This window comes from Sceloporus undulatus, chromosome 3 (assembly GCF_019175285.1).
Source record: "Sceloporus undulatus isolate JIND9_A2432 ecotype Alabama chromosome 3, SceUnd_v1.1, whole genome shotgun sequence".
Classification (NCBI taxonomy): Eukaryota; Metazoa; Chordata; class Lepidosauria; order Squamata; family Phrynosomatidae; genus Sceloporus; species Sceloporus undulatus.
In genome coordinates, this window is record NC_056524.1 from 224,128,558 (window position 1) to 224,154,212 (window position 25,655).

Below are 25,655 nucleotides of genomic sequence, written 5' to 3' on the forward strand. Positions count from 1 at the left end.
TCAGTGCTCAAACTACTACACCACACCCACTCTCTGGATTAGCCTACTAGGGCCCATCATGACCTAAATAGTATAAAGGCACCAGATCCCATCTGATCTTGGAAGCTAAGCAGGGTCAGAGCTAGTTAGTACTGGAATGGGAGACCACCAATGAATATCAGGTGCTGTAGGTTATATTTCAGAGGAAGAAACAGACAAAGCCACTTCTGAGTATTCCTGGCCTAAGAAAACTCTATGAAATTCAAGGGATCACCATATGTTGACAGGTGAATTGATGGTGAAGTGCACACATATGCACATGACATGGCAATGTGGAAAAGATATACTCCAATATGTTTCGGACACTGAAAAGGCAGCATTAATCACTACTGTTCATTTATTCATACATAAAAGCAAAATCAAGTTTATACCCATATCTATGACAGTGTCTTCCTCAAAGCAGGTATCTAAATTACATTCTCACAACACTCCCACACTTGCAAGACACAGTTCCATATTTATCTTAGGTTATCATGCATCTGGAAACAAGCCACAAATTCTGTTTGGAAAATAAAATAAAATAAGAAGATGGACAAAATTATCCATTCAAATTATGCTGATACTTGTTTCATAAAAATGTTAGGGTGCTGGCAAAGGCACTAGTTAAATTCAAATGCACTCACAATTCTTCTGACTGTTTAAACCCTCAGAATAATGTATGTAAATAACTGTGTAAATCAGTATGACAAAAGGCTGTCGGGATTAAAAGATGCTAAAACTTCTTTTCCATGCCACTGCTCCCAACAGGAACTTGTGTGCATAAACTAACAATCCTATTTAAGAGAATATACCAAAAATTAATACGTTTGTGTGTGTGAGTGAGCCCAAACAGCTCTTATAACATCAGTATTACTCTGTTTTAAAAAGAATACTTCACACCTTGCAAAACATTTGCTTTTAAGTGAAATTGCATGGCAGACATTAAAGTGCTACATCATCACCCACTTCATAAGTAACAAAAGTGAGTAAATTTCATATCTGTATACTGTTGACATTTCCGCTGAGGAAGTATTTTCTTTTAAAACACACTGGACTAGTGAATTCTAAGGCCTGGAATAGTAAGTAATTAGAAGTCCAAAGAAATGCTATTTTTAGAATATCTTGGTGCAAGTCTTTAAATATAAAGGGAGGAGACTTTCAAGGATTATCCAGTTCTATGTACCCAACCAATGAAAGAAAGAGCTTCACCTCAGTTTTGGTGTCTGATTGAAATATGGCATGACTAGACCTCAAGCTTGGACCTGCTTTGTTTTTTAATTAAAACGACAAGATGTTTAATTTAACCAGAGACAGGTGTAAAAGACATGCAATTGGAACTGCAGAAGAGAGTACTTCTGTGCACCTTCGGGAGCTTGAAATTTGTTTTTAGTCCCAGAATAGTACTGAGCTTGCAGACGTTTTACATCAATTAAACTCTTCTGTAACCTAAGCTTTCTTCATTTTAACAGCCTAATTTGAGTGGGAAGAGTCATTTTCTTGTTATGGATGTTAAAATAGTTGGGAATCATAAACCTGCTGATCTGCAGCAAATTACCTAAAGGTCTATTAGTAGGTCTTAATCCATCTTCTACATTTTAGAAAGAAATTCATTAAATACTACTTCTCCCCAAGTCTTATCCACATCCCCAGGCTGTATGTTGTTTCATCACATGTGGCCTGGTTTTCATCTGTGAAATGTAGAAGTGTATGCAGATGGTATGCATTCTCCACAGACATGGGTGGTTACACATAGGGTTGCCATAAGTCAGGACCTCCAAACCGGGACAAATGTAGGACAAATTTTTCAAATGTAGGATACATTTTTTTTTAAAATGGAGGACACGCAAAAAAAATTGATGATTTTTTTAAAAAAATGTTAATATAAATGCCTGTTTCTTAGGCATGATCAAAATGGAGGACATTTGGGCATGATTTCTAGACAGATGGCAGAAATGGACTTCCCTTTCTGGCCAAACACCCCCAACCTCCATTCCAAAACACACACAACAGCACATTTGGGCATTGAACATGGCTTTACTTAACATGGCAATCTCTTGCATCAGAGGCTTATTCCATAACCAAACCCCTTGGGTTTAACACTTAGCATGGTTTAACATGGCTATGCATATTGAACATGTCAAGGTGGTTTCACCGTTCTTGCACCAAGTGTACTTCTCAGAAGTGTGTGTCAAGGGACTTTGGTTTTTCTTCACTGCACATGAGTTTGTAAAAATCACAGCAATTTACATTGGCCTTGCCTCAGAACCAAAAACACACAGAAAAGGCACTTTGGAAAGTCACACTCTCTCGGCTTCAGAAACAGTGCTTGCATGCCTCTCAAGCTGACTCATATCATCATCATCATCATCATCATCATCATCATCATCATCATCATCATCACACTATCATTGTAAAAACAAGGGAGACTTGTTAGCATTAAAAGCACCCCCCAAAAAAACCCACCTTGAGGCCTCTGGCCACTCACTCACCACCTCCTTCCCCTCCTCCTTTTCCTCCCCCTCCTCCTCCACCTCCTCCCCCTCCTCCATTTGCCTGGGGGCTGGGGCGGACGGGGCAGAGGAGGAGGGTGGTGCGGTCGCGTGCAAGGCGGGGAGCATGGCGCGCGGCCATGTGCAGGAGGCAAACCGCCTCCACCTTCGCCTCCTCCCCATGGCCGCGTGGCCTGGGGAAGAGGGGGCGGAGGAGGAGGAGGAGGTGAGTGGTGCGGCCGCGCAGGGAGGCAAAGGCGGACGGAGCCAGCGCTTCCTGCGTGTGGGGAGGAGAAGAGGGGGCGAAGGAGGCAGGGGAAGGTGGCGCGGCCGCGCGGGGAGGTGAAGGCGGACAGAGGCAGCGCCTCTTGTGCGCGGGTGCGCCACCCTCCCCGCCTCCCCGCGCCACCTTCCCCTGCCTCCTCCGCCCCCTCTCCTCCTCCCTGTGCGCCCGCGCGCAGGAGGCGCTGGCTCCGTCTGCCTTTGCCTCCTCCACGCAGGTGGGAGTGCGGCCTGGGGGCGAGGGGGCAGAGGAGGAGGGTGGCGCGGGCACGTGGGGAGGCGCTGCCTCCAGCTTCGCCTCCTCCGCCCCAGGCAGGCCTCGCTGCCCTCCTCTTCCTCCCCGCCTCCCCGAGAAGGAGGAGGAGGCCAGTGAGGCCCTGCAGGCTGCAGCAACCCGGCTGAAACTGGGGGGGGGGCGGTTTTTGGCGGCACCCGTGACGGGAGGGGCCCGGAGCCCCCAAAATCGGGAAATTCCCGGTTGCAGCCGGGTTATGGCAACCCTAGTTACACACACAAATCCCTCTGGAATTAAACCAGAGCAACCATATTAACTTCAGAGACATGTTCTGGAACCCAGAAACATGATCCAGACTGAGTTTGGCTCAGCCTCTTCTCTGGTGTGTAATAATGTCATTGATAGGATCCATAGAACTTGGTCCTTGCTACAGCTTTTCTTGCTACAACTTGATACAAGAGTGTCTCTTTGAAGCCCCCACCCATGCCATTACTTATTGGAACCAGGAGAAGAATATTCAAATAATGAAAGTTGTAGTAGAAAGTGAAGCCTACAGGTTGCAATGCATGTGTGTCATATTTAGAGATGCTGTGACCAATAGGAATACAAGTATATGTTGTGCTGTGACAGAAAGTGGTGAATAACTCTTATTAATGTGAACATTTCACCATGGACCAGTGTCACACTCAGGGTAAAAATATGTTTTGTTAGAGCTTGGTGCCATCTTTAGTTCAAAGAAATAAATTCAGGATTAGTAACATCTGGTATGAGTGAGTAAAGTCCATCAAATGAACTCAGCAAATGTGTAACCATAATAAATACCAGTGTTCCTGATCAAAGCACTCTGTATATATTTATTTGCTGAATCTTACAACATACTTGAAATACAGGCCAGTGAATTATATCCCCCCTTTTTGGAAATGCAAGGTTATCTGGGGTTCTAGTATATATTCATTAAAATGTTAACTTTTTAAAAAGAAATAATTCATGACTGCTACCATCTATGACTGTTACAAAAAAGTGCTAAAGTAAGAGGAGGCGTGTTCTGTCCAAGGAAGCTGAGTGTGATGGGAAGACTTGTTTGCAAAGTGGATGATCATGGATCATCACACTGGGAAGGAACACAGGTGCTTTAAACAATTTGCCATTTCTATTTACATTCGAAGAAGCTACAGAATAAGCAGTCTACGTTGCATGAGAAACTAATTTACAAAGAACTAGGATTTGGACTGTAAATTCCAATTTCCAAGAGCACCCTCCTACTTACTTATCCTAAGCAAACTTTTCCTAGCTGAACCCTGGAGCCAATTTTTAATATGCATGCATTAATTTCAGAGTTATATCTTGCCTTAAGCATCCTTTACAAGACCATGAACATTTCAAAGTTTTCAGTGCCATTCTGAGTTAGCATTCTTTTTCCTGCTGCTAGATGAGAGATTGTTTCTCTGCTTAAAGGCACTCCTCATTTGCATCAGCTCAAACAGGGATGTGCCAATTGTCCACTGTGTATCTTTATGAGTAAAACTTGGATAATTTTAACAGAGCAACCAACCAGGGCCAATGTTATCATTAGGTTAGCCAGGCAGCTGCCTAAGGCGCAGACCTCAGAAGGGTGCAGTACTGAGCTTTGCAGGGCACCGTATTACACAGATTAGTTTTTAACCCTTGTAAAAATGCAGCTATTTATGCTTTTTTATTTGCATTTCCTAAAGAGCTAATAAAATATTGTTCTGTTACTGTTTTTTTTTTAATTTAAAATAAATTTAACAGTTTCAAGTTTTATGTTTTGATTTTTTCTGCAAGACATCTGTTTCTGAAAACTGAAGTTAGCAATTTTGAGGGGAGGTACAAGTAATTTGTCTTGCCAAGGGAGAAAAATAGCCTGGCATTGGCACTACAACCAATGTTAAACTGTTGCATTTGATTACATATTTATTATTTATTAATTAAAATATTTATATTCTTTCTCTGTATTGCAAGTTCAGAGCAGGGTACAGATAAGAAAGTAATTCAAAATAATAATAATAATAATAATAATAATAATAATAATAATAATAATATCTTTTCTATCTCACCTCAATGTGGGGTACACAATTAAAAGCACACAATTAAAAGTACATAAACCCACAGTTAAAATACAGCACTATAAAATCATTAAAATACATTCATAAGAATTCATATACAAATTAAAAAGTCATGATTTAGAACTGCCAGGATAGGTCTTCCAGAAGAGGTAGAGCGCACCTGCGTTTTACACGGGCATGCCATATGTGGCTTTCAGCGCCGGAAGAGCCTGTTGCACGCCCCGGAAGAACTAAGAGGGCACACACTGTGCACTGCCACGGGCACAAGCCCCATTACTTCCAATGGTGCTCCAGCACACACAGAATTCCCCTTATGCGGAGGGATCAGGAATGGATCCCCGCATAAGGGGAGGGGGCACTGTAGGTCTTTCATGCTGTTTTAAATTCAGTCAGCATTTTCAACTGTTGAATCTGTTCTGGCAGGTAATTCCACACTCTGGGGGCAGCAGATGAAAAGGTCTTCTGGGAAACCGTTATCAGTCTAGTCCTGGTTGGTTGGAGCAAACATGTCCCAGAGGACCTAAGTGTACAGGTTGGATTGTATGGGAGAAGGCAAACTGGTAGGTAACATGGGCGCAAACCTTGTAGGGCTTTAAAGGTAATATCCAACACTTTGTATTTTGCCTAGAAACTAACTGGCAGCCATTGGAGTGCTTTTAACTCATTTTAACACATAACCCCAAAATCTAATCAAGCTAACATCTTTAGACCTCCAGAGGATTTATAAAGAAGACATGTTTTAGCTGAAATGAAGACAATATCAGTGTCAATTAGACTACAGTCGGCCCTTCTTATACATGGATTTTTTATACACGGATTCAAGCATACACGGTTTGAAAATGTTCCAAAAAAGTATAAATTTACCTTGATTTTCCATTTTTTTATAAGGGACACCATTGTGCTATGTCATTATATTTAATGGGACTTGAGCATACACGGATTTTGTTATACACGGGGGATCTTGGAACCAAACCCCAGCGTATAACAAGGGTCCACTGTAATAGTAATTAATACTACTGACCTCCTGAAATTTACTGTTTGATTCAATATTGTGTTGTTCTTGTGTGCCTTCAAGTTGTTTCTGACTAATGGCAATGGTAAGGTATGATTTGTTCAAATGTTTGTCTTTGTCTTCTTCTGAGGCTAAGAAAGGATGACTTGCCCAATGACACCCAGTCAGTTTCTACGCCCAAGTGGGGATGTGAACTCTTGAAAGATGTCTTACAGAGATTTTAATAGGTATACTAAAATACTATGAGAACACTTCAAATGGTAGGATGAAAGTATTATACTGTGCTCCTCTCTCATTGAATCAATTGAGGACACAGTGATGGTCATTATTTCCTTATATAAATAATACTATACTATATAAATAATACTATACTATTCTGTTTAAATTCTGGTTGGTGACTTATATCATCATGCACCATGTTGTGCTATAAGAGAAAAAAAAAGGTTGTATATTCCTACCATGCCCCGAATGAAAGGCATCAAGGATATTGTCATGTCCATAGTGTTGATATGTGCAACAGGGTTCTAACATTCTATTCTCTTTGGTAAAAGACACAAATATATGTTTATGTCAAAAGGGCAGTAGGGGTGCTGTGTTTGGTGTGGGACTCATGAAATACAATGAGTAAAACACAGAATGAAAGGTAAGCTCAGGTCAAATAGGAGTTTGAGCACAGGAGAAGTGAACTAGAAAATCAATTAGGAGCAAACTAAACATTCCACACAAAATATGTGGATTGCAATGAAAAGCACTGTGAGGAGGGAGAGGGTGATCTGCTGCTCATCCCTTCTCAAGCTATTGATCCGGGAGAAGAAAAAAGGAAACAAGAACAAAAAGGCAGGGGCCTTGGTGAGAATGAACTGCTAGTTCACTTTTCCCTGCTCTCCCCTGGTCCCCAATTTATGGCTCTACTGTTTTTCCATCCTCTTTCCTTCCAACGGTTAGTTTGATGGGATGCATATACACAGACATTTGGGATCAACAGGGGAAAGCTATAGCAGAAGCAGATGCACTGCATGTGTCAGAAAGTGGGTGAACATCTGCAGAACCACCTGTTTCTGACTGATCCAGGCACGTACACGATGCTGTGAAGCAGCAGCCAAAGAGCACCTGCAGAGGAACTGGCATAATGATGGACAAACAAATCCTTTCCTTGCTTATAGGTCTCCAGACTGTTCAGTGCTAAGACAGTAAGCACAGTAGAGGGAATTTTAGTACTGGATGCCTGAATGTGTGTTCTGGAATCTTTCTTTGAAAAACAGGGCTGGCCTGCGGCACAGCAGCAAGTGCCACTCCTACGTGTCAAGAGGAATGGTTGTGTATAGTATCTAAGGCTAGCCAAGTTGAGATGGCAGAAGAAGCAAAAAATCCCATAAAAGCCTCTCCCCATTCCTGGCATATATAATAACAACATTATATAACTGGCAGGATTCATGACCTCACATATCTAGTGTCCAATGTGGACACGAATGGCTCCAATGGTAAGGCAGCCCTGTTAAAACCCAGATTTCATTTAATATGGCATTTCTTCCCTGTGCCTCTATTTGATTCTCTCTTGAAAAGCTCTATTTGAAAATAATGTGCAGCAATTTTAATGTTGTTGGGTCAATCACAATATCTGAGCTATATAGAAAAGTACTATGTAATGGAGAGAAGGAGAGGGGAGAAAAAAAATCATTTTTGCTCCATGGTCCTCTCTTCTGAAGACACCTCTATGAGCTAATGTGATTGGAACCTGAATTCCTATTCTAATGATAATGACTTGGAGGCAATCACTATTGATTTAGAAGAACTTATCTACAAGTTAGCTCATCTGTGGCAACAGTTTTGATCTGCCAGTGAAGATAAGTTTCATTTGCAAAGTTAAGCTATGCAAATTCAGGCATTGTTTCACACTGTATTAACCTATCTAATGGACTAATTATAAGTAACACAAAGGAGTTTACTGCACTGTTCTTCCTCAGTCCGTTCTCAGAACAGAACAGAAGGAGCAGGAACGAGTGCGGAACGAGTGGGGGATGGATTTTACTGCACACACCAGTCCCTCACTTATTCCGTTCCCCCTCTCTTCTGTACCCATTCCATTCCAGAGGGGGCAATTTTTGAGAACTGTTCAGTGAGCATGGAAGAGAGGGGGAACAGAACGAGCGAGGGACTGGTGTGTGCAGTAAAATCCATCCCCCACTCGTTCCATTCCCTTTCATTCCGTTCTGAGAACGACCCTCAAGCCCATTGTGGTAAGCTTCAAAGACTATGATATTAAGGAGAAAGGGTCCTAATGATAGAACACTCCAACACAGAAGGTTCTAACACTTTCCCTTCTTGATGGTAGGGGAGAAGTCACAACAAAGCCAGTTCCTCCTTTGTGAGTCTTAAAAAAATAATTAACTTACGGTACTTACTTAATCATAAGATACCCTCACTCTGAAAGAAATGAAAGCAAATGCAATTAATCTCATAAGTGGTCTAAATCTCATTCTATGTTTGAGGTTTGCTGGGTGGTGGGGACAAGAGAGGTGTACAGCTGGTAGATCCAGGTCCCTCTTCTTCCTCTGCCACTACTACAATTATCGTCCAGTTAGTCTGACATCAGTACTAGGAAAGATTCTGGAGCAGATCATTAAACAGAGAGTCTGTGAACATCTAGAAGGCAATGCCATAATCACAAAAAGTCAACATGGGTTTCAGAGAAACAAGTCATGCCAGACAAACCTGATCTCTTTCTTTGATAAAATTACCAGCTTGGTAGATGAAGGGAATGCTGTGGATATAGTATATCTTGATTTCACTAAGGCCTTTGACAAAGTTCCCCATGACATTCTTGCAAACAAGCTTGTAAAATGTGGGCTAGACAAAGGAACTGTTAAATGGATCTGTAATTGGTTGACCGGCCAAACCCAAAGGGTGCTCAACAATGGCTCCTTTTCATCCTGGAGAAAAGTGACCAGTGGGGTCCCACAGGGCTCTGTCCTGGGCCCAGTGCTATTCAACATCTTTATCAATGACCTGGATGACAGAATTGGGAGCATACTTATCAAATTTGCAGATGATACCAAATTAGGGGGAATAGCTAATACCCCAGAGGACAGGATCAAGATTCAAAATGACCTGAATAGACTAGAAAGCTGGGCCAAAGCTAACAAAATGAAATTCAACACGGAGAAATGTAAGGTATTGCACTTAGGGCGGAAAAATAAAATGCACAGATATAGGATGGGTGACACCTGGCTGAATGAAACTATGTGTGAAAGGGATCTAGGAGTCCAAGTAGACCACAAGTTGAACATGAGTGAACAGTGTGATGCGGCAGCTAAAAAGGCCAATGCTATTTTAGGCTGCATCAATAGAAGTATAGTGTCTAGATCAAGAGAAGTAATAGTGCCACTGTATTCTGCTCTGGTCAGGCCCCACCTGGAATATTGTGTCCAGTTCTGGGCGCCACAATTCAGAAAGGACATTGAGAAACTGGAGCGTGTCCAAAGGAGGGCGACAAAAATGGTGAAAGGTCTGGAAACCATGCCCTATGAGGAACGACTTAGGGAACTGGGGATGTTTAGCCTGGAGAAAAGAAGGTTAAGAGGCGATATGATAGCCCTGTTTAAATATTTGAAGGGATGTCATATTGGAGAGGGAGCAAGCTTGTTTTCTGCTGCTCCAGAGAACAGGACCCGGAACAATGGATGCAAGCTGCAGGAAAAGAGATTCCACCTGAACATTAGGAGGAACTTCCTGACAGTTAGGGCTGTTCGACAATGGAATGCACTCCCTCGGAGGGTGATAGAGTCTCCTTCCTTGGAGGTCTTTAAACAGAGGCTGGATGGCCATCTGTCAGGGATGCTTTGATTTGGATTTCCTGCATGGCAGGGGGTTGGACTGGATGGCCCTAGTGATCTCTTCCAACTCTATGATTCTATGATTCTATGATTCTACTACTTCAAAACCCTTCCCTGCTGCTCTGTAGTCAGAAATCAGGCCTAGGTAATGGATGTGAAGCCACTAAAGAAGACTATATCGGGCTGGGAGGGGTGAAGAAGACTCAGAGATTTCCCTCTGAGGTCAGAGCTTTATCTAAGGCCTTGGAAGGGGAAAATGTTGTGTCACTACTTCAAATCATACCAGGGTTCTTGAGTATTTTTAATAATAAGTGCAGGTTCTCAATGTCCTGATTTTTTTTACCAGAACCACAGAACATGGGCTTGGAGATTTTATTTCCCCCTGTTTACTCATGATCTCTGGGTCATCTCCTCTCTCTGGGGCTGCAATCAGCAATAGAAAGAAAGGAGCTATTCGGAATCTTCCCTTCTGTCCATAATTGCAGTGGGGTGTGTGTTGTGTGGCATGGCAGTTTTAACAAAATCACAACTAGATGGAGAGTGTTAAATCTTTCCTCAATGGGTACTGTTGTCCTAAAAAAAATCACCACCATCACACACAAACAGACTCATGACATGATTGGTACCAAGACATTTACATATGACTGGACTATCAAGCAGTTAGACTTTGCACAAATGCAAACTTTGCACAGCTTTTGAAACTGAATAGAACTGAATCCACATCTTTCTATTGTTAAATGAAGCAAACAACAAAAACTGTCAAAAGCAAAAACTGTCACCCAAAACAATAGGCCTCATGATGTCATTCTTGCTTATCTCCAAATAATAAGCTTGGAGATTTGAAATAGGCATTATTGTTCACTGCTCTCAAGTTAACTTCATCATATGGCAACCCTATGAACATAGACTCAAGTCTCCCTGTCATCAGTAGCCCTGCTCAGGTCTTGTAGACTCAGGGCCATGGTTTCCTTCCAGTCTATCCATCTGGAAGGTGGTCTTTCTCTTCCGTCTACCTTACTATTGTCATTTCTAGTGAGTCATATTATGTGGCCAAAGTATGCCAGTTTAAAGTCTGTTGTGTAGATATTCCCATAGAACTAATTTAAAAACAATACTGAAGCTGTTCACAAATCTTTACGAACACCTTGGCCACAGTTAAAGGGACATGTGATAACATTTTAAAAAAAGATCAGAAGCATCTGTATAGATATGGGACACCCATGAATACAAACCTTCTTTATGATTCAATATGTGTGGCTGAAGTGTGCTCCTCAGTGCCACCCCCCCCTTTTACCTTTTTCTTGAAAAAACATGGTAAATTGCCTCACTTGGAAGAGACAATTTACCATGCCTCACTTAAAATACTGATTGACATTTTTAAAAACCTAGGTTTTCAAAATCAGAGGTGTATTTCTGACTAATTCCAGGTAATTTGGGGGGAATTTTTGGCAATTTCCCTAGCCTCCAGAGAGTCCTGGGGCAGAAAACTGGACCCCAGACTCACTGCTGTTGCTAATCCCTGTATTCAAGACAACTTTCCCACAATTATAGGTCAAAACAAAGAAAAAAATTTATTCCAGTCAATGACATAATTCTTGATTACATCTTTGGTTTAGTTCAATAAAGAACATGTCTTTTCATTTTCTTGGGCAATCTGAAGATTTCACTTAAGGAGAAAGTTGGAGCATGGGTGAGTGCATGGAGAGACAGAGAGAATGTGCTTGAGAGAGTGAAAAAACAAAATTACTCGATTTTCTGACCAGTTTATGAGGAATTAGATTAGCTCAAAGAAGTTAACTGTAGACAAGTATTTCAAAGCCATTTCTCAAGCTGTTCATAAAGCTGTTGATATACTGAACAATTCTCCTCTAAGCACGATCTGTAAATGAGTAGTGCCAGTCTTAAATGCTGGAAGCTTAACAACATTTATTCTCCAGAAAGTTCAGTGTGGAATTTTCCAAGATCACTAACTCAGCAAAACAAGTTGACTTTCTTCTTGCATGATGGCAGGTGCTTCTCCTGATCACTAGATTTTACAGTCTAAATACCATGTAATTGTGCCAGATTGTTGCTTTTGATCTTCTGTTTATGCATATCATATTTTCATTATTGACTTGCTATCCTTAGAGGGTCACTAGGTTGATTCATGGTATAATTTGAGGGATGTGTGGAGGAAAATTGACCAGACAGACTGATCTTATGTCTGCTCCCACATCAACTTTCCCATAAGTTCATCTTTCAGGTGTCCTCAGAGTCTGTTGGAAAAATCTGCTCCAATTGGGCATTCTCTCTTTGTACTCTATTCTCCCATATGCTCTCAGAGCTGTAGGGGATTTAGGAAGTATAAGGTTTTCTTGCATGCCTCTTTTCCATTTATTCTTGCTCTCAAACTCTCCTCATTTACTTAGATATAGCTTGTAATGCATGGTCACCAATTCTATGCAATGTGACCATGTGACCCCAGGTGTCTGTGGCCAGTTCCTCACTCTCCCTCCTTTCTGTCTTCCTCCTTCCTTCAAGAAGGTGGGAGCCAGTTCTCTTGAGTTCCTCCTCACCTGTAACTTTGCCTAAGTCCTGACAAACCAAAGGCATCCCCTCCCCCCTCACCATTCCCTTCTCCTTTTGTGTCGTGTCTTTTAGATTGTAAGCCTGAGGGCAGGGAACCGTCTATTATCACATCTGTTGTAAACTGCTCAGATTCCCAGTGATTGGGCGGTATATAAATAAATCCTATTATTATTATTATTATTATTATTATTATTATTATTATTATTATTTACATTTAGTACAAATGTTTCAAAGTAATTAGTAAACAATTCAGTCAAGTAACTTGAATACTATCTGTTTGCTTTGCTTTACTGAAGTTAGTTTCCAAGAAATCTGCAAGAGATTCAGGGCATTTTCCTGCAAACTCTGCTAAAGGAGACTGCCTTTTCATCTCGGCTCCAAAAGAGCTAACTCCCCAGGTGCCATGCCCTGTCTCCAGGACCCTGGGATGGACTCTGGGAATGAAGAACCTAATAGAGAGGCTGAGAACCCAAAGGACATGCCAGGTCTGCAGGCCATAAGAGGACAACCTTCAGCCGCCACAGGAACAGAGTTTTCAGCAGTCACAAACCTCAGAGGAAGAGTCGCTTACTGATACCTATGCTCACAAAGAGTCATCAGGACTATATTGGGAGGGGGAAGGGGTAAGTCAGTATGTCTCTCTCTCTAGACTTAACTTTCTTGAGAACATAATGCTATACATACAATAGAATTCAGCTCATTCTGAAAAGGACCCTCTACAAAGAAAAGATTAATAGAACTGTATCAAATATCATATTACTATTTCTCAGCACAAAATGTATGCACATCTTTCAGAAATGGATAGTTGCCAGCAAAGATTTCCTATCCAGGATTACCACATGGGTGAAATGCACTTCCCATTAATACAGCTATCACATCTCAAGAATTTTGGTTTATAATAATATAAATGGAAGGAAAATGAACTGTGAGATGTCCTATATACAGTAACACCAACAAAGAATTAAGAAAAATGCTATATGCATCATCATGAAGAATATCTTACATCTGTGTTTATCATGTTAAATCCCAACATCTCATACTCTCCAATGTGCTTCTCAAAATGAGATTTTATAATGCATAGGAAGAAATTATGGAGACCTCTACATGTGTGTATGTCAAGCCTTTTGGAAATCAAATTGCACCTATTTTGTACACGGATGTGTGGCAGCAAACCATCATAAAAATTAGATTACTCTATTGGCTATTACCACAAATGGCCATGAGAGGCAAATTCCACACATTAATTGCACACACTGGGGAAAGAGGTGCTTTATATCAGAAGATAAGTGCTGATCCAGAAAACACCATGACCAGCTCTATGTCCCCAAATTGACTTTGACCTTGGATTTTTCTAACAGAAGCCTCCCAAAAGAGGCTGAAAATGAATTTCAGAAGCGGTTTATTTTATGTCATGGGGTTTAAAGTGATCTGTGTTCAAAGACGGGCAGAAGAAGCTCTCTCCCAAGTGCTGGATATACCCAAAGCAGCTCTTTTAACTCTGGCAATCATAAAAGAACACAAGCTTTCCTCAAAATTAAAAGTCACATGAATTTGGCTTTGGAATTAAATATATTGTTTAGAATGACAGCTCATTCTCATCTATCATGGGGCTGGATTGATTTATTTAGAGCATGCATCCTTACACACTTACATTATAGAATATGAACTGAGGCTAAGAAACAGTCTTGTGCAGATCATCTGTGGCTATGTAACATACTTTGAATGGGAACCTGCTCTTACAAGCTGACAGTCACAGCAATGCCCATTGAGTCTTTTAACTCCTAGGCATAGCAGGATTAATTCTGTGCCTCAGTTCTCTCAACCATTTTTCTTGAGAAACCCTAGTGGGATCCTATGGATGCTCAGAATGACTGCTGATTTTGAACGCTCAATTTCCCTTTTGGTGCATGACATGTTGAGAGGTACACTGGCTGTGGACACTCTTGGAATGTTCAATGAAAGCAGAATGGATATTCTTCCTCAACCTCATTGAATATGATCCCCTTTTTGGAAGAAAAGATGTGACAGATACTGCTGATTACTAGCAGAGCCCAAGAAAATGGCCAAGTTTGGAATGGTAGGGAAGGATTGACTTGGTCATTTTCTTGGGCCCCACTAGTAATCAGCAGTATCTGTTGCATCTTTTCTTCCAAAAGGGGGATCATACTCAATGAAATTTAGCAAGAAAATCCATTCTGCTTTCCTTGACCATTCCAAGAGGCTAGTTAAAAGTATGCTTAAGGAATGGCAGAAAAAGACAACCAGGTTAGCATTAGGACATTAGTACTTGAATAGGTTGTCTGTGATAAGTTTGATCATTTTATTATTTTGTGCCTTGTATCTTTTTCTTCTTGTATATTTATTATTTATTTATTAACTTCATTTGTATGCCACTTTTCTCCCATAAGGGACCCAGTATTATAATACTGAACTGTACACAACCTTGAATGCATTCACAGAAGGGAAGCATATACAGTGGTACCCCGGGATACGAATTGATCGCGTTACGAAATTTCCGGGATACGAAAAAAATAGATAGGAAAAAACTGTTCCGGGTTACGATGTTTTTTTCGGGTTACGAATTTTTTTTCGGCGCGAAATTCAAACCGCAAAGCGCGGTTAGCGGCTTTCCAGCGCTAGCCGCTAGCCTTTTCGGGTTGCGAAATTACTCGGGTTACGAACGGAGCCGCGGAACGAATTAATTTCGTAACCCGAGGGACTACTGTATATGTAACAAACAGTTTCCCATAGAAGGTGCCCTTTTGGCATGCTAAGTAGAAATAATGGAGCAACATGGACAACTGAGATCTTCGCATCTTGAAATAAATCATAATAAATTAAAGTGGAAATATTTAAAATAAAGGTGTTCTGGAAGGAACTAGTAATTCCATTTCTGCATTGTAGGTAATCACACTGCAGAGAAGAATGGAAAAAATGTTAAGAGTTCTGCTCATTGCCATGAAATGGAAAAAAATGGAGGCGAAGTTGGGATGTGCGGGTGCCATGCCCTCACTCTGCCCTGATGCCAGCGTTTATCGCCGGTCTGTTCAGGGCCACAGTCAATATACTGACTTACAAATAACTTGCTACCAGTCTGCAGTTTGACTTTAATCTTTCTCTCTTGGAACACAAACACACATATATTTTTGGACCTGTGAAACAATTTTATACCATTTAAACAATTTAATTATATACAGCTTTCAAGGCACTCTTCTTGCTTTGTATTTTAAATTGGGCAAAACACACACTTCCCTGCTGCCATTTACATTACAAAAGGTCCATCTTATTTAACTTTTCACATTTTGGAAAGCTTAACAATTTTACATTGCATAGTATGCCCAATTTAGCAACTATCCCCAGAGAGACAGAAAAGGAGGGAAGATGATAAACTAGCAGTACAAATAACACTACTGTTCTCAAAGCTCTCTTATCACCTGTTCTTACACAGCTTCACACAGTTTAATCTCTCTCCCATGCTATCAAAAACATTTCCTTTGTTACTTCAAATGAAAGAGTACTAGGTTATTTCAGAAATATTATCAAAATGCCTACCCTCAGTGTATGTTGAGGGGAAAAAACTTGCCAATGTGTTCCTAACACTTTCATATTTTTAAAATGTGCAAAGTCAATTTATTCAAAAACATGAAGATTAGGTACACTAAAAGTGTTATGATGATGAAGGCCTATGCAAATTTTTCCTATCTCAGTTAATTTAGAACACAATCCTAACTCCCTCAGTTGCCCCAGGACGTGTTAGGAAGAGGCAGAAACCTCTTGGCAGAAACATCATGTAGTTCAGCATATGATTACTACCATAGAAATCTCTGGGGCATAAATCTAGGCCTGCTGTATTCCTATAGGTAGGTAGGTCGTGAAATGGGACATTTCAGGGGCAGGGCAGAGATGAGCTTGGATGCGCTTAATCCTAATAATTCTTATGTCAATATGACATCCATGAATCAAACTTTTCAACAAAACCAGTTCTGAGTTCAAAGAGAGAGAAAATGTGGGGAAAGATGCATAACAAAGCTATAAGATGCACAGCTATCTCTTCCCACCCTCTTCCTCCAGTCTGTGTGAGTCAGCCAGGCTTTGGAAATGGCACACATGTCCTTATTTCATTCCCTCTACAACATTCAGAGAACGATAAAAGCAGCTGGAAATTGCTAATTTGCAAATTGGAGTGGTACTTAGAAAGTACCAAGTTACGCTGAGAAGAGAGATTATTAAATTAGTTTGCTTCTATAGTGTAGACAGGCACTCAAGGTACCCTAGAAACAGAAATTGAGGGGAGAAGACATCATTCTCAGCCTCTGATAATTTGATCCAAACGTTTTGTACATCAACATCGAGAATCCCTGATCACTGAGTATGTTGGCTGGGGCTTCTGGGTGTTGAGGTCCAAAATATATGCAACATCAAAGAAACACAGGACTAAGGTTCTTCTGAAGACAATTGTAAATACTTTACCAAAGTATGAATCCCACAATTCCTTAGGATGCAGTCATGACAAAGCGTTATGAAACTGATATAACTGTATAAGCATACAAATCTCATCCTGTACAGTACTTGATAGAAATATCACCTGAAAGGTGCTTTCTGACTATTATCACATTATAATCTGTCTGTGTGCTCACACTGTAAAGTGTGTTTCCACAAATCCATATCATCTACAAACTTTGAAGATCTGGAGAAGTCTGTGATTTCAGATAAAATCCCTAATATGCTTAGTGTCTTAATGTATATAACAGCTTATCCTCTGGAGAAATGTAAAACAGTCTATATGTGGTGCTTAGATGGGGTAAACTAGAATTAAGCCAAAGTAATATATTATTCATTTTGCATTTGTTATGGATGAAAATAAGCCCATGTAGGTTTGGTGGTGGTGGTGGTGGGGATGGCTTTGCAACTCTCCTGAAATTTCATCTGCATTTTAGCCATATTATGGATATTATAGCATCTCGCAGCTGTACAAAGTAGAAAATTAGAAAAACTCCCTATATCTCCTAGAAATGGAGGCAATTTGGACATGTTTGGAGGAGGTGTTTTAAGTCCAGGAAAGACCTTTATTATCAAGCAGGAAGTAAACTGGAATACTGATTGGCTTCTCTTCTAATTTAGTCTTACAAGGAAGGAGGGTAATTTGGAACATAAGCACTCAGAACTGCATTATACAGCATGTGCGAGCATGGTAAAAAGCATTAAATTGATCCATGGATAAGTGGTGAGGTGCTTAACAGTTCTTTACTGAAGAGTCCCCTCCCTGAACTAGAATTTACATACCTTAAGTGCCTGTCTCCACTATAGAATTAAATTGATTTAACCCGCAATTCTTTCAGCAGGGTCCCTTGGCCCCTTCTAAGTACAACAAACTACAGATGTGAGAACTCCTAAGGAGATAGTCATCAGAATTAAAATGGTATGAACCTGGTATAACTGTGCAGTGTAATTGTGTCTAAGGATGAAGAACAAAGGAACATTTTCAGTATATATGCATTTTATTCAAACATGTATTCTGAGCTAGCGCTGGCTGTAATTCCAGGACTTTCCAAGTTTTATTTTGGTACGAAATACCGACACAGATCACTATTATAAGATAAACTTTATTAGTGGTAAATAATGTTGCAGATGGTCTATAGGAGGCCCGACTGGTGCCAACATTGGTAGCATTTCATCGCCAAGTCTAAACATGGCTTTTTATTAAAGCCTTCAGGCCTAATTGATTTTTCCCAGTCTGTGCATGTGCTACAGTTGCACTGTTTTAAAATGTCTGAACTGGTTTTAAATTGTCCAGTTTTTAACTGATAAACTATTTAATATATTTTAATCTGTTAAAAATATTTTATTGTAAGCCATCCTGAGTTCTTCAGATACAGATGGGAAATAAATATTTGAATACACAAAATTAATAAATATAGCAGTGAAAGCTACACAGTCCTTTAGCTGATTGGATCCAGAATTTCCTTGCAGCAAGTGGTATAACTGGACTCCTGAACAAGAAGTTTTAGCCAGACTACCCTATGGCTGGTGTTCAAGACCCCCATGGGTTGCTAAATGGAGTCTCTGAGCTGGGGGTACATCCCAGCTGTTATGGTGCCAAAACAAACAAAGGAAATCAAAATGCATAGACATGACCTATCTCCCATCCAGATGGCTATGAGAACTACCATGCTACCATGAAAGTTTCCCCCTTCTCCATTCCCAGCTACAAATCCTTTCTCAGCCTTGAAGTACCAGGCTAAAGGGAAACTATCTAGCAGGGTCTCTGAAATACAATCCAACCCTTTCTATTCCATTGAACAGCTGTTAACAATTGGTCATGATGCGTGGTGGGAGAGTCTGTACTCACTATATCATGCTATGAAAAATGCCTTCATCAAAACATGCATATTTTATATTTTGATATAAAAACTGAAATGCACAAAAATTCAGAAGCATCTGTATAATGTTTTCATATCCTATTCCTCAGCCAAGAAGGCTTGTGGAGAAGCTCACATATGATCAATAAACAACAGATCTTGCCTGAAGGTTCAAAATCTAAAAGGATACATCACAAAAGGAAAAAAAAAGACAATGAAGAGGAAACAGGGTAGTTTTAGCAGTGTTAGTGGAATTTCCATGAGATCACATTCCCCTCTGTTACAGACCATGGGAAAGACATTTGTGCTTTTCTTTTGTTCTTGTTTTGTACCTTAAAGTAGTTTCTGACTTATGGAACCCTAAGACAATCTTATCCTGGGGTTTTCTGGGGCTGAGTACTCAAGGTCATCTAGTAGATTTCCATGACTAAGCAGGGCATCATACCCTGATCTTCAGAGTTGTAGTCCAATGCTCAAACCACTACAACATGCTGGTTCTCATGCTTTCTCTTGCCAACAGTTTAAAAACAGTGGGGACATATAGCAACAATGGTTTTGTTATGATCATACAAGTCACATTACTTAAAGGGGAAAACAACCTCATACTGAGGCTCAGGACTGTGGTCTTGAAAGGGTTTGTGTGAACCTTTTTGTGACAAATTATCCAATTAATACTCCAGTAGCATATAATTCATTTTTTTGAAACTTCTACACAATTCAGAACATCATAATCAACCTTTTGAGTCATCATGACTAACAACAACATTCACTATTTTTTTAACTGTAGGAATCAATTAAAAATGCAAGTAGTCCTTATAGCCTAGAAAATATTATGTATAATCTAGAGACATATGGAGCCTTTGAAATGCATTTTTAAAAATACTTTTTATTTCTTGATTTACTGCTGTGAAAGTAAGACATAGCCAATGGATAAAAGTGGTTATAAAGATCTCGTTCAACATATTCTGGTTGTCTAACTGAGCTGTTCCAGTAACTATGAAATGTTTCTCCTTTTCACACTGGGGACTTTCCAAATGGAAAAGTTTGAACAGTGTTTGTTATGAGATGCTGAAAATTAAAACCATTTAACTTCCATCAAAAAAATGGCTTCTACATCTATGTGCACGATGGAGGAAATTTAAGCCGTCCAATTCACTGCCACAAGACAAGAGGGTGTTTAAGAACAGAAGCACTGGGAGCTCTATTATACAGTATGTGTGTGCATGACAAAAAGCATTAAATTGATCTGTTAGAGTCTGTGTTGTGTTAAACTTTGGGGACAATCGTCTTGACTTTGGTTTTCAAGCAGCTGTTTCTGAAATATAAACACTCCACTGTACTCTCACTCTCTCCCACCCTCCTTACAGAGGGCTTTGGTTTCAAAGAGTGCATTTTCTGCCTCCATGGAGAATATTAGGACAAAAATCCTCAGTGGTGTTCTTATCCAGAATAAAAGTCCCTTTATAAAAATGTGACATTACAGAAATTCACAATTTTATAGTTAAAAATAAATGTCTGAACTCAAGGGCTTGATGAATGGGCTATCACTTCCTTCACTTTAAAATGCCCTAACAGTTTCAAAGACATACTGAAAGTTTTCATATATTGCTTTCAAGAAATAAATTTGAAAACTGATTTTATTAAGTTTTTTTTAAAAATAATGGCTGTCCTTTACAGATCCATAGCCTACAGATCCATAACTGGAGTAAGACAATACAGTTCTACTTCAAGACTATGTCAATGCCTCTCAGCACATCTTTACAGCTAGCAGCTGCACTGGGCAAAGAAAGTTTGTTCAGTGCACAAGGAGAATTGCATTTCCAGCCCCTTCCCAAGAGTGACCAAGGCTTCAACAATCAGAAGCAGGACTCCCATCGCGATTCCTTGTGGTGGCTTCTCTCATTGCTGAGAGGGGGCTGGAAACATGGTCCTCCTTGAGACCTGGTTGGCAGCTCAGCAGAACTTATTTGCCCAATGGGGCTTCTGTTAAACTGGGATGGGGGCTTGTATACACTTAGAGCTACTTACTTAGGGCTTCTGTACACTTGCCAGAATACTCCTGGCTGTCTTCTGAATTTGGCCTCCCTTATCTGCTGGGTACCTCATTAATATCTGAGAGGGATCTGCGCCTGCAGCAGCAAAGCTGGCTGGCAGAGATGCTAAGGGACTGGCAGCCGCTTGATGTCACTGCATTTTGCTTTGAATTTTCTGGTAAAATATAATGTTTTGAAGGGATACAGCAGCAGCAACAACAACAACACTCTAGAACCAGAGAATTATAGAGAAAAAGAGAAAAATGTTTACACTGAAAGGTATTTATTATGTAGTACTGGAAGGTGCAGCCTCTATATTTCCATTATTCTCTCTCTTGCCACCCTTTTAACTTTTATTTCAGCCCCTTTCCTTTCCCCGTTATCCCAAATGCTGAAGCATCCCATAACTTTCATCTCTGGCTTGCTACCTTCTCATGCTCATTCCTCCTCTATCGCCCTTTTTCTAGAACAGGCTTCAGTACTGAACCCTCTAAGTTGCCCTTTGTTTTACTTAATTAAAAAAACATAATTTCTGGGAAATGTCTGATTTAATTTTTTGCTCCCTCTAGATTACTTGATGGGGGTAATTACCTGCCTTCAGAAATTACCTGAGCTGTGCTCCTGTACATTTTGATATATGTTCTAGTTTCTTGACCAGCTTTACTGGACTGACATCCTCTGGCAAATAGACTCAGGGTTGTAGCAAAAAGAAGTGCGCAAGCAGCTGATCTGAATTCTACTCAGCCATTTTTTTTCAGAAGGACTTACTGCCTGAACACAAAGAATTTGTCTGCAAGTATGTAGACAGGTAAAGTTCCCTGAGTATGTTTGATCATGAGGGGGAAGGTCTGGACAGGGTGCCTGCAAAACCTACCACAGATTTTAATTTTATTGTTTTAGCATTTTAGAAAAAGGACAGCTAGCAGCTCCTTGTAGGACCAAAGAATCTATTTGGAAATGACTATCTTCCATATTAAAGCAAAAACAAATGAACGGGGGAAAATGCTGAGAGGATATTGAAAATTACTATGTCAGAAATCTAGGACAGAATCATCCAACTCCTTTGTCCCTCATCTTAACAACCTGCCAGAAGTAGGGAAGACTAAGAAAGAAGGATTAGGAAATAGCACATTTCTGATAATGTTGTGAGGTGTGGATTCTATTAGAAACAAGTAGATAATAATTAACACAGTGACTCAGTGAACAAATGTAAGTATGCAATAGTCCACATTCAAAACTGGGGAAAAAGAATGGACCTTTCAAAAGAGGAAACGTATGGAGAACACCTTGAGACTGTGTTGGATGGTCATTCTTTGGTCTCTCCCATCATTTGTCAGCTCTAAATAATTCTGTGCAAGATTCAAAATGCAACTAAGAGTGCACTACTGCTGCCATTCAAAATACACCTTAATTTCTAAACTCAAAACACTTGGATGCTTTTCTTTAAATACATAAAAGTCAGCACTGAATCTTCCATTATGTTGTCTATCATTATTCTGTTAGATTCTCAGTGATGTACTGCTCATAATATACAGCTGTTCTCCTATGTCACATATTTGCCTTTCCCCCACTTTGTAGAGTTAAGAGAATTAAACCAGTAGGAGGGAATGAGTATAGGAAGAAAGATGCTACTCCTTAGTCAACATAGATTGGAGAAGAGAAATTGGACTTTGTATTCCAGCACAATCAATCAATCAATTAATCAAAATAAATAAGTAAATATCAAATAAATTATTACAAGAATGATCCTAACCAGATTGGTAGACTTGAGATGTTACACCCTAAGTACCAGAAAAAAACAACTCTTCACTGTATATCTCTGGGTAGTATCAAACTGTTAATCCATAGGATAGGTCCACAGTGCTAACCAGAGCCAATGGATAGCCTCACTGTTCTAGCTCCAGAGGCAGAGATCATCCTCAAACATGTTGAGAAGGTCTGGAGAAGTGAATCTTAGTTCTGAAGCTATGGACAAATTGTAGGGCTCATGCCATCATTGGATGCTTTCAACAAGACTTTTCACTGTAAAATAGCACATATTAGTCTTATAACTACTATTATATCCTTGCAAACAGAGGAGTGATCTGCTTTTTGACACTACTTTTCTGGAAGATACAACTGTACCAAAACATGTAGATGAAAAGAGTGCTAGGGAGAGAGCCAGAGAACAGAGGTTGCTGTTTGATGGTGTGAACGGCAGCCTTATGTGAGCAACTTTAGTTTCTTGGCTGTGTACGCTTGGTTGCCAGGTGAAGCCAAGCATTTTGAATGCACAGAAGTCCTCTGTATATTGCTATATTCTGTTTGGTTCCCAGTTCCAATATCAATTCACAAAAATTCACAGAAATCCTCAAGCAGTGATGTGTGTTTTTAAAAAAAAACAATGTTTCAATATGTTAACTGTAACTCAGGTAAAAATTATGCAGCAGAGCAGCAAAAAGGGAAAATGTATCTCTGCATCTCCCTATATCCGGTTACACTTTCCAAAAAGTCATACTATTTTGTTTATGAAAGAGGATATACATAACAGTAAGTATTAGACAGATTTCTCCCACATACTGTAAATATAGCAGATCATTTTCTTCCTTTTAAAAAACATTTAACCTATAATTCTGAAAGTATTAAGATACACTGTATCAGTGTAACAATCTCCCTCTATTGTGACCTCTGTCTTTCAAAGCACTGAGTAGCTCACAGATTAATACTGCCTGACTTTTAAAAAATACTGCATGCCTAAGAGTGCAATTCTCATTCCCAGTTTCACCGGCTGAGCTAGGGGCAGATTGGGATGGACAAGCCCTTATGTCAGCCAAGCAAAGCTGCACTGGTGGAGAGCACACATCTACTGAAAATACTCTTAGCAAGGCTTGCCAAGAAAATCCCATGATAGGGTTGCCATAAATCAGAAATAACTTGAGGGCACACAGCAACAACAATGTCTGCAGAATGAAGATCCATGTCCCCAGTAGAAGTAGTATGTTCTGGGGCAGAGAACTGGTGGCGTTGATACACTGTAATCAATGGGAAAATTAAAAAGAAAATCAAGATCTAGTGAAAATGAACAACAGTAAAATAATCCCTGCCCCTCACTCCACTCAGAACAGGTCAGCAAGGCAATCTTATTTGCCCTATTTAAAATTGTTCTTTCAGTTGTTAATTTAGGTTATTAATTCTAATGGTTATAGAGGAATCTATGGTGACCAGGGTAAATGGAAACATGGAGCAAGACAGTAGCAATTTAGAAGTTTCCAACATTCTGCTTCTCTTACTATTTTAAAAGAGCCCCAAAGCTTCTATGATATCCCATGATAGGTTCACAATAGGGTTGCTATAAGTAAAAGATGACTTGGAGGCACCACCACCACCATGCTTCTAGGTATGACTTGAAAATATACCAAATTACTTACAAAATACACACACACACACACACATGAAAAAGTGAGAGAAAATCACTGATTTGTCATCTATTTATTTTATAGCCCTGATTGAAAGCAAAAGTGGGCCACTGTCACATCTGCCCTACTACACATTACCTATTCCCCTTGTCTCTTACTTAGTCACATAAAACAATGCAAATCATATACATAAAGTTTGAAAATGTCAGCAATAGTTATATGGCTTAAAATATATGTACAGAGAAGTCTTCAAGGCTGGCAGAATAACCATCTACTTCTGAATAACTAATTTCTAATTAACCAATTAACTTATTAATTTGTCTTGCTGCCTGAGGGCAGTAGGATATTTCTCAAAGAGGAAAAGCAGGGAAGAGACAAGTATGTGAGGACAGTAAGAGAGAGAAACAGAGACAGAATGAAGTGACAGACAGAAAATGGCTGCTCCGCTTTGAGAGATGTTGCTTTCAATTGGGAGAATTTCATTTTAGACGTATTCAGCTTGATTATTTATCATTCATATTCTGAAACCTTGTGACATCATCTTCCAGTATGTTATTTCTTTCTTTGTTTCATACTGCGCCTTTCCAAATTAAAATAGGCACTTTTGTGCATAGCAGGAAATTATTCAGCGAACAAAGTTTTCTGAGAACAAAGGCTAGTTGGTCTGCTTTCGAAAATATAATGGAATCTTTCAAGAGCTACACTGCTGACTTGGTTAAGTATTAAATCATTTTCTGTCTTGCGAGAATGGCACAATAAGCAGCCCAGATGAGAGGCCCAAATTTGTGGCAACTCTCACAGTGTTTAGCGAATGTTTAAATCTTCTTTTAATCTTCATATTCTTTAGAAGAAAGTGGAATAACCTCTGCAAAACATTTTTGTTCAGTTTTGCTCTTCATTCATCTACCAGGAATTCTGGAGGGAAAACCCCTAAATATAACTGAGTACAAGAGCTAATACAAAAAGTATCTTCTAGAACTTAGACATAAAGAGTAACAAACAATAGCATTCCTGTTCTTGGCATACATTATCTTTCAAAGTACCTTAACAAGTGGGAATAAAGCTGTTTTACTAATGTAATGAGTCATTTCTTCTTCTTACTTTTTACATACTCTCCAACAGTCCAGATATGGCAGGGATATTCCCAACCAATTATCAATTTTCCTGCTTTTCCAGCTGCTTTAAAATACCAACTGCATCTACACTGCAGAATCAATGTAGTTTGATGCAGCTTTAACTGCCATGGTGCAATGCTATGGAATTCTGGAAAGGTAGGATAAATACATGAGTAATAACCACCTAAATACCCCAAAGGTACCTGATCCTATTTGATCTTGAAAGCTAAGC

General features: G+C 39.8%; 1 protein-coding gene across 1 annotated transcript in view; it reads right to left on the minus strand.

The window, feature by feature from the left end:
* The window catches only part of GPC1 (glypican 1), a 288,288-nt gene that overhangs the window by 36,749 nt on the left and 225,884 nt on the right, over positions 1–25,655 (minus strand). The window lies entirely within an intron of this gene.